Raw genomic sequence first — 10,546 nt, 5'->3', positions numbered from 1 at the left:
TAAGGATTGCCACAGCCAATAAATAGACAGAAAAACACAAAAGCCCTATACATATTTATATTGTTATGAAACTATATTGCAATTATCTCTTGGTTTTATCCCCTTATGTTCTACACAACAGCTCTGTTTCTGGTTCTGTTTGAAGCTAATGTTGTACAAAAGCACCTGATCCACACCTCTGAGCAGCTCCGTCTGTGAGCCGTCTGAATCCGCCTCCTCAACGGAGTCAGATCTAAATGAAAGTTTGGCGATGTTTAGCGTGACGGGTCCTCTCTGCTCGTCTGGAGCGGAACGTCTGAGATTAACGGGCCTGGTTGGAGCTGACTCCACATATGGATGCTCTCATGTAGGTCCTCATTTAAATGAAGTGACCTGGTTGGAGCTGACTCCACATACACACATGTAGAATATTCCACTCAGCACAGTTTGGAGAACGATGCAAGTCTCTGGTCTTGGTAGTTTCTTTTGACGATATTATGAGTAGCAAATCACTATATGTGTAACTCTGTGTGCTGTATTGACTGGGGGGCTATAGGTGCCACATATTGTGTCTTGCAATCTGGACTCAAGTATATAGACGTAAATCTGGATGTTAGATGTTAGACTGTATCTAATATTTTACATGTCAGAATTATGCATGTTGTTTTACTTGCAGTACATGTGCTGCAGAAAACCCCTTCACATTGCCTAACCATCCAGCTTTGAGGCAGAGGTTGACATTCTAAGCCGAATGCTGAATGGCTGGTTTTCACTGTAGAACTCACCTAATGAACAGGTTGTTAATTACAGACAAATTTAATTGAATTATGACCTGTTAACACCTGCAGCCTGCAGTTAATCACTGTATGTAGAGCTAAACATAAACAACCTTATGATAATGGTAGTATATTATTGTTCTTCCTATTATTATCATTTTATTATTATTCACACAGAGGGTGATGTGTTTTTGTGGACGGGCTCGAGAGAAGAAAGGATTCAACAATGAACAATTAGAGCTTTTCAAGTGAACGCTGAAACCTCCGCAATATTAATTGACAATATCACTTTTTGAACATCCTGCGAGGACACGATGGCAGTTCTGATGTAGAATCTTTCTCTCACCTCAGTTTCTCTTTTCATGACTTCAATTTCCTTGTTATTATCTGCTAATAAAAACTATTTGTTGGTTATTTATTTTCTTTAAATCCCTTGGAAAGGAGCAAAGGGCATTATCATCCCTCTCTTTCTGTTTACTTGATAGATATTATCCCACTTTAGGTGACAATTACTACATGCAATGTCTCCTTTCATCATATCACTTTCATTGTGGTTTGTAATTAATAGATATATGGGTAAAATTGTAAAGAAGCTTGAAATAGGGGTTATTTTATCAATAAACAATCAAATTCCATCACGAGACGGCAGTGAGAAACTTGGCAGCATGAGATTAATTTAGATCATTTTCCCCGTTCAAGGGTTGGAGGTTATTGAAGCAGGGTGTTAATTGATGAATTGCCAACTGATTGTGCTCCCAATTCTTGACGATTCATTTCAGGTGTGTGTGTCATGTGACTGCCTATATAAGCTGATGCACCTGCACAAAATAAATTGAGTGTGTGTTTTCTCAGAACTTGAATGCAGTTGTGTTATTTGTCCTCCCAAGTTGATAGAACGTTTCGTAGGGATATCTAGCAGTCAAGCTCTGTTTAACAGGTTATGGGCCCAGGAGCGTTTGACGTTTGTGCACAGAGATATCCGGCGTGAGTAGGCACCGAGAGACATTTGTTTGTGAGCGAGTTTGAATACGTGTCTCACGGATTGGAGTGCCAGGACCATGAGCGAACGTACAAGTTCACGTTGGTCTCGTCTTGTGTTTGACGGAGACGAAAAGAACTATGAACTGTGGGAGACTAAGTTTTTGGGCCATATGCGGTTGCAGAAATTGAAGGACACAATTTTGAATCAACCAGCCGATGGCGCGGAAGAAAACGCACTGGCCGAGGATGCGGCGAAGAACTCGGAAGCGTACGCGGAATTGATCCAATTCCTTGATGACAAAAGTTTGTCTCTGGTCATGCGAGAGGCAGCGGATGACGGACGTGCAGCTCTCAGGATTTTACGCGACTATTATGCAGGCAAGGGTAAGCCCCGCATTGTATGCCTGTATACAGAACTGACTTCCTTGCAAAAGATGAGTTTTGAGAGTGTGACTGATTATGTCATACGCGCCGAGACTTCAATCACAGCACTGCGTAATGCTGGAGAGGTTTTAAGCGATGGATTATTGGTTGCAATGATTTTGAAGGGGCTACCAGAATCATTTAAGCCTTTTTCCATTTTTATCACTGAAAGTGATGAGACTCTCTCTTTTGCCGAGTTCAAGACTAAGTTGCGCAGTTATGAGAGCACTGAAAGTATGCACACAGCTGCGGCTGACGACAATGTCATGGGGGCCCGTGCGCATCCAAGTAGGGCTGCCCCATCAGGTGCAAGTGCGCGCAGAACCGAGAGCGGGGACATTGTGTGTTTCCGTTGTGGCCAGAGAGGTCAGAAGGTAAGAGACTGTCAGCGTGGTCAACAGTGGTACAGCCAGGGCGAGAATACCGCACGGCGAGGAGGATGGCGACAGCGGCAGCAGGACAACGCTCGCGGAGTGTACGAGGAGACGGATGACAGCACCTTCGCGTTCAAGCTTGTGACCAGCGAGCCAGGAAGCTGTGTCACCAGAAAGGGCCTGATGGTGGACACCGGTGCGACATCGCATATCATCACTGACTTGGCAAAGTTCAAGAGCTTCGATGACCGATTCCAGTCCGAGACTCACTGCGTGGAGCTGGCCGATGGCACAAGCTGCATGGGGGTCGCGGAGCGCAGAGGAGACGCCGAGGTGTGTCTGGTCGACAGCAGGGGGCGCTGCCGCAGTGCCACACTGAAGCAGGCGCTGTACATCCCCTCGTATCCCCAAGACATCTTCTCCGTGAGAGCTGCAACTTCGAATGGGGCAACGGTGATCTTCAAGGAAGGAGAAGATGTATTGCAGTACAGAGACGGTACGAGCTTCCTCATTCATGAGCATAACAGTTTTATTTGCCTACTGTGCCAGTAAACATGATGATAAATGTATGAGCTGTTATGATATTCAGACGTGGCACGAGATTTTCGGGCACTGTAATTTTGATGATGTCATGAAGTTAGAGAATGTTGTGAATGGAATGTCAATCAGGGGTAAAGCGTCCAAATCCATGACATGTGAAGTGTGTACTCAGGGCAAGTTCACTCAGAGCAGGAACAGGAAGCCTGATGTGAGGGCCAAATCAGCCTTAGAGCTGGTTCACACTGACTTGGCAGGCCCCATTGACCCAGAGTCCAAGGAAGGGTATAGGTATGTAGTTTCCTTTACTGATGACTATTCAGGTGCAGTGTTTGTGTACTGTCTAAAGCACAAGAGTGACACTGTAGAAGCCACAGAGAGGTTTCTAGCCGACACAGCCCCATATGGGAAAGTGAAGTGTATCAGGTCTGACAATGGTACTGAGTTCACAGGGCAGGGTTACCAAGCCCTACTGCGTAGAAATAGAATCAGACATGAAACATCAGCACCATACTCACACCAGAATGGCACCGCAGAGCGTAACTGGAGAACCCTTTTTGACATGGCTAGATGTATGCTCTTGGAGAGCCAGTTAGCCAAGGAGCTATGGCCGTATGCGGTCCAGACAGCAGCAGTGGTGAGGAATAGATGTTTTAACAACCACACCAGAGAGACACCTTACTTCATGCTGACAGGAAGGAGACCTAATGTCTCCAGGATGCAGAAGTTTGGTACTGTGTGTTACGCCTATAGGCAGGACAGGAAGAAGCTAGAGTCAAGGTCTGACAAAGGCATCTTTGTTGGTTATGATAAGAACAGTCCAGCCTATATGGTCTACTACCCTGACAGCAGGAAGGTGATGAAGCACAGACTGGTGAGGTTCATGTCCTGTGTTGAGGGACAGCAGACTGATGGCATGTCAGACGATGACAGTGGTGTGCAGTCTAGCACAACCAGACCTGACCCCGACAAACCCGAGCAGAACGACATCCCAGAGGCTAGGCCAGGTCCAAGCCAGATAGGCCTACAGACAGGTGAGGTCAAGCCAGAATCCCAGTCTCCACGGAGATACCCAGCTAGAGAGAGGAGGAGGCCAGACTTCTATGGGATAGATAGTGATCAGGTTCAGATCAACATTGATTATTGCTACAGGATGGTTTGTAATGTACCTCAGACGTTCAGAGATGCTGTGACTTTATCCAACTCAAGAGAGTGGGTAGATGCAATGGATGAGGAGATGAAGGCACTGAGGGATAACAAAACATTTACTCTGACCACCTTACCTGTGGGCAAGAAAGCAGTGGGGGGTAGATGGGTGTATACTGTCAAAACCAATGTTGATGGATCTGACAAGTACAAGGCCCGCTATGTAGCCAAGGGATACAGTCAACAGATGGGTGTAGACTATGGAGAAACGTTTTCTCCTACTGCTGACCTAACCAGTGTGAGAGTTTTGATGCAGAAAGCTGCCCAAGAGGATCTGATCCTACATCAGATGGATGTTAAAACTGCCTACCTACATGCACCAATTGATTGTGAGATTTACATGGAACAGCCAGAGGGTTATGATGTAAAATCACAGACAAATGAGAAGTTGGTGTGTAGACTAGAGAAGTCACTATATGGGCTTAAACAATCAGGTCGAAACTGGAATTTTTTTTGCATGACTATCTATGTGAAAACATGTTTGTACAGAACCCAGCCGATTACTGTGTTTATGTTAGAGAAACCGAACATGACAAGGTGATCATACTGATCTGGGTTGATGACCTGGTTATTGCAGCCAGTGATGAGAGAGCTTTAAAAGCAGTTAAAGAGATGCTTACTGTTAAGTTCCAGATGAAAGATTTGGGCAGACTGAAGAATTTTCTTGGTATCACTTTTAACCAGTGTAATGGATGTGTGACCATGTCACAGCAGAGTTATGTTGACAAGCTACTTGACAGGTTCGATATGCAGGATTGTAAACCCAGGTCGACACCTTGTGAACTAAAACTGTATTACACTGATGATGATGATGATGATAAGCTAGATGACCCCAGAAAGTACAGAGAGGCAGTGGGTAGCCTTATCTACCTAACATCATGCACCAGACCTGATCTGAGTTTTGTTGTAAGTAAACTGTCACAGCATTTCAGTGAGCCGACAGAAGAGCAGTGGACAACTGTTAAACATGTACTGAAATATTTGAAGGGCACAAATGACAAAATGTTGTGTTACAGAAAATGTGATGGGCTAAGGTTGTTTGCTTACAGTGATGCAGATTGGGCAGGTGATGCAACTGACCGACGCAGTACAACTGGTTATTGTGTTAGTCTGAGTGAAAATGGTCCTCTGATTTCCTGGAAGACTAAGAAGCAGCCAACTGTAGCACTGTCAACTTGTGAGGCAGAGTATATGGCATTGGCCGCCACCACACAAGAGTGTCTTTACTTATCTCAACTGCTTGAACATCTTGATGACTGTCTGTATGATGTACCTAAGATTTTTGAAGATAACCAAGGTACAATTGCATTAGCCAAGAATCCAGTAAGCAGACAGCGATGTAAGCATATTGATATCAAATACAAATTGTGAGGTCAACTGTTAATGACTGTAAAGTATGTTTGGAGTATTGCCCAACAAACCAGATGGTAGCTGACCTGATGACAAAACCAGCTATTAAAGCAAAGCTACTGACTTTTTCCATGTTCCTGTTTGGAGTATAGCCAGTTCAGTTGGTTTCCATGTTTTTTTTTTTTTTTTTTTTTTTATGATTTATGCTTGTCAATAATGTGTGATCAAGTGGGGGTGTTAATTGATGAATTGCCAACTGATTGTGCTCCCAATTCTTGACGATTCATTTCAGGTGTGTGTGTCATGTGACTGCCTATATAAGCTGATGCACCTGCACAAAATAAATTGAGTGTGTGTTTTCTCAGAACTTGAATGCAGTTGTGTTATTTGTCCTCCCAAGTTGATAGAACGTTTCGTAGGTATATCTAGCAGTCAAGCTCTGTTTAACACAGGGCTGTGGAACACTAAGACGTGCCGTTTGCCGTGACAGTACACCGTAAAAACTCCAACTTAATATTGTTGTCCTAAAAAAGTATTTTAAGTTTTTAAGACTTGAACAAATAAATTATTCATATTTGACTTCAAAATGTAAGTAATTCCAGCAAACCATGCATTTTGTATGTTTCAACCGCATTTTGTAAGTTACCACGACTTATTTCCTTCAGTTGGGATGCACAACTTGTGCACAACAAGTGAAAAAGTTCTGGCAACTCGTATGTCCTTGTCGTAAAATGCGGGAAAGCCAACTTTCTGAGTTGAGGTTTGTTACCTGAACTCACACGAGTGACGACGAGTCATTTTTCGTCAGGGCTGGAGACAACACAGGCAAGTTTTAACCTTCTTTCCAATTAGACTTGAAGTGTGAGTTCTTCATGAATGTGAATATAATACACGATAAATAAGTGGATAAGGTATGCATTTTCACTGACGATAGTATGACCCTAAACAGAATAAATAATGCTTGCCGTCGCCGTTAGCTTTAGTTTATCGCAAGCTAGGACGAGGCCTGCGGTGCTTGTCTCGGTATGTTCAAGCAGCAAACAGCGCAGTCGTGCGAGAACGGCACTGCAGTCCTTTCAGACCGGTTCAAATACTCGGTATTCTACTAGACATATCTCGTTATTGCAAGAATACAGTAGCATACACTTCTAGCTATGTGTAACTAACTGTTAAATAGGGAAGCTGTAGGACGGTTTTCCACGCCGTACGATTACACTTTTTTTCAATGGAGTCTGGTGGCTTATAAGCTCCAAGTCACCAGACTCCATTGGAAAAAAAAACAGATTTTACGGCGTGTACAGCTGCCTTAATTAAACGGTTAGTTTGTGGGTTATATTGTGTGGTTGTTGTATTTCAGTGGATACTAATGAATACTAGCGTTTTCGCTGGGGCATGTTGTGCTTTTCAGCCGTTCATCCAGGCGGGCGCGTGCATGCGGGCACACCATATATAGTATATGCTTCATTCAGTGATACACTAAATTGTGTGATTAAATTTGTTTAGTCCTCTACCTACAGTAAGTTAATAAAAACGAATGAATTAAACTAAGAAATTGGACGAAATATATCAGATAAACTCACCATTGACGTTTTCCTGTTTGCTCTCTACTTTAGTACATGTTACTTTGATTTTGTAGTAATGTTTTTTATCCATCTCTTTGTGTTTAAGACAAATTACATAACAGGACACAGACAGACCGCAGCATTGAAGGGCCTTCCTTTATTTCTCCGTGAGGGTCACGAGAAGCTGTTCAGGAATTGTCTGGTGAGTGGTCATTAGTAGCAACCGTCACTTGGATTATACTGTTACTAACAATATTGTAAAATAGACTGCTTGGATCATAATGTTTATTCTGTCATTGACTTTAACCTCTCTGCCCTTTATTTTCATCCAGTTTATCCATTCCAATGTTCTCCTTGCCCTCTTTATGTCAATCCATTAAGTATCGTAAAAAGCTGTACTTCGTGGGTATTACTTTATTTAGTCTGAAACTTACGAGATGGAAATGTTCTGTTTTTTAACATAAGTGTCTCAAGGTAAAATAAATGTAATATTTTTTATAGTTATTTGAGAGTAAGAGCTTATTCTGAGCCATAGGAATTTAAAGACAAACCTTTTGTTTCATTTATTAATCATACATTTGTCTTTGTCTGTCATCACAAGGATACTGACCCAGAAGAGGAGAAGACAAGGGGTCTCATAGTGGGGATACTTTCTGTGATGGAGGATCAAAGTTCCGCTCCTGCAAGACTTCAAAATGTAGCTGTGGTTTTAGAAGAACATATCGTCTTACATGACCTCCCTGACCTGCCAACGGCCCTTGCGTTGCTCTTTGGGCCGATATACGCTCTGAACATCCAGTTTCCCAAGGAACTGCGATACACCTTTGAAATGTTTCAAAATATCTTTTTGGAGCTGGGGACAGATCTCTCTGCAAGAGTCAGATCCCTCAAAAACAAACTTCTGTAACCCTGTGTCAGAACCTAATGTTGAGCTGCAAGTTCTGTTGAAAACAAACTTGTTGGGCCTGTTTTAAATTGTTAATGTTCATGCTGCCCTTTTGTATATTTACTTATTTTACTCAGTCCCCCAAATATCTCTTCTCTTCCTGTCTATAGGAATAATGCTGTATTATGCATTTTAATACAGCACGTGCTGATATTTCAATGTTTTAAGAAAGCAACTGTTTCACCTGATCGGGTGAGCTATTGGTCTTCTGTGCTTTTGCACAGCACTTAAGACATGCAAGACATGTTCAATAAAAAAAGATTTGAATTGAGATATTATAGCCCCTGTAATTTCTTTCATGCATGATGTATTATATATAGAGTTACTGCAAGTTGAAGTTGAGTTATGAGTATGGCTTTAAAGTTTTCATATTTCAAAGTTATTGCAAGTTTGAGAATTCAAGATGACTAAGGATTGAAAGTATTCATAACTTAAAATGTCAAGTTACCGCAAAGTTTTCTTAATTTAGAATTGTGAGTTACCGCAACTTAGACTTAAGTCAGGATGATTAAGGATTTAAAGTAGTTTCAACTCAAAATTACGAGTTACTGCAACTTAGACTTAAGTCAAGATGACTAAGGTTTTACAGTTTTCTTAACTGAAGATTGTGAGTTACTGCAACTTCAGGTTGAGTTAATAGAACTTGAAATTCAAAGTATTACCAACTCAAAAGCAGAACTTAAAAAGTTAAGTTGTCACTCCCAACTTAAAATTCTATTGCAGTTTGTTGCCTTAAAATTGTAAGTTGACCCAACTTTTGATTTTTTAGGGTGTAGTTGCCAATTGTGGTGAAGAATTACACATGTATAATAATAAAAAAATCTGACGCTTTATATACAGATAGTACGTTTTCACACCACACGCTGCATCACATGTATGCAAAAGCTTAACTCACACAATAAAATAGGGATGGATCCAAACAGACTGGGACTCAGGAAACGTCACATAAAGAAACTCAATATCTCTGTTCGGCTGAAAGAGGCTGAAAAAAAGCACTACAATTGGGACCTCCAAAGAACCAGAGACAGGAGAAAACAATGAACTGACAAATGACAATGAGGTGTTCTGATATCCATACTTCGCGACCGCCGCCGCGGTTTATCACCTGCCAAAAACATCCCGCTTTGAACGGTGAACCCTTCACGCCTAGCAACTATAAAAAGCAAAAAAGCTATAAAAGCTACAGTGTGTGATTTTCGCTTCCAAATCTGCAATTTTTTAACCACTAATATTGTTAAAAATAGCACCAAACCTCCGCAGTACCATGACTAGGGTCCCTACACATAAAGCGAAGCACCAACAACTTAGTTTGCATAACCAGAGTTTATTCAAAAAGGCTGTTTTACAAGCATTAACGGTAGTTCCATGTTTACAGGGAGTCCACCACAAGTCGATTAACGAATGCACCGGAGATCAGTTCAAGGAGGAAAGTTTTGGAATGTTTAATTTATATTTATAAATAATATATAGCGAGTGTATTGCAGCTGTTATAGCGGGCTGTGCGGGCTGTGCTTGATTCATGGAGTCAGAAGTAGATATCCCCGTTCACTCCAATACAAGTGGGTGTCATGATCCGCTCCTGGTTTTCCCATTCACCTCCCTGCCACCCTGATCTCCCCTAATTAACCCAACCACCTCCACCTGTGATCCCTCTATATAAATTCTCTCTCCACTCAGTCTCTACCAGATCGTCTCTCGTACTCGCAGAGCTTTGCCGCAACTCCTGAACTATTCTACAACGCTGATCCTGCCTGCTTCCGACCTCTCGCCTGTCTGACCACCCGCCTGTTGTCAAGTCCCTGCCGGTAGTGGTGCCGAGATGATGCCTCATGAAACGTCAAAGCCTCTCAGCCAGATGAACCACCGAAGTGGTTCATGCTCGAAGCTTCAAATGAGTACGCTAGGGACATCTAGTGGTGAATGAAATTATGACAACCCAACCCAAAATGTGATTTTTGCTTCGTGTGCCGATACAACATTAAATCATTTGAGAATTGAAGTCACTTCAGTGATACATGTGTGTGAGTGTGCCATTCATAAAATGGCACAGAGCTCATGATAGAAAATAAATCATTTGGCAAAAGTGTGTCTTAGCAGACGCTTTTATCCAAAGCGACTTACATCGGTAAATACACACATTGACACACCGACGGCAGAGTCAACCATGCAAGGCGACAGTCTCTAGCTGTGTTCGAAATCGTTCCCTATCATGGATGTAGTGCACTAAATAGGGTGCACGCCATTTTGTAGGGTGTTCGAATTCTCAGTGGTCCACTATATAGGGCACTATATAGTGGACTTAAAATAGGGTATACATGTACCCTACATGTTACTCCCGTATACCACAATGCAATGCGGTCGTGTTTTTCCGGAGGAGAAGAAGAAGCTGAATAACGGCGAAAACGAATACAT

General features: G+C 42.3%; 1 protein-coding gene and 1 long non-coding RNA gene across 2 annotated transcripts in view; both read left to right on the top strand.

Annotated features, from left to right (window-relative positions):
* Window positions 1-1,169, top strand: part of LOC132465610 (neuronal acetylcholine receptor subunit alpha-7-like) — a 36,535-nt gene extending 35,366 nt beyond the window's left edge. The window contains exon 9 of the mRNA XM_060062305.1: window positions 1-1,169. This exon is cut by the window's left edge and continues 1,644 nt beyond it. The gene's annotated coding sequence lies outside the window, so the exon portion shown is untranslated.
* Window positions 1,170-6,938: 5,769 nt separating this feature from the next.
* Window positions 6,939-8,405, top strand: LOC132465611 (uncharacterized). The gene is made up of 2 exons (XR_009527628.1): window positions 6,939-7,390; window positions 7,790-8,405. It is a non-coding gene; the product is annotated as an uncharacterized LOC132465611 (long non-coding RNA).
* Window positions 8,406-10,546: the final 2,141 nt, after the last annotated feature.

This window comes from Gadus macrocephalus, chromosome 10, assembly GCF_031168955.1.
Source record: "Gadus macrocephalus chromosome 10, ASM3116895v1".
Lineage (NCBI taxonomy): Eukaryota > Metazoa > Chordata > Actinopteri > Gadiformes > Gadidae > Gadus > Gadus macrocephalus.
Note: the sequence above shows the minus strand (reverse complement) of the source record. Positions and strands in the feature narration are given on the sequence as shown.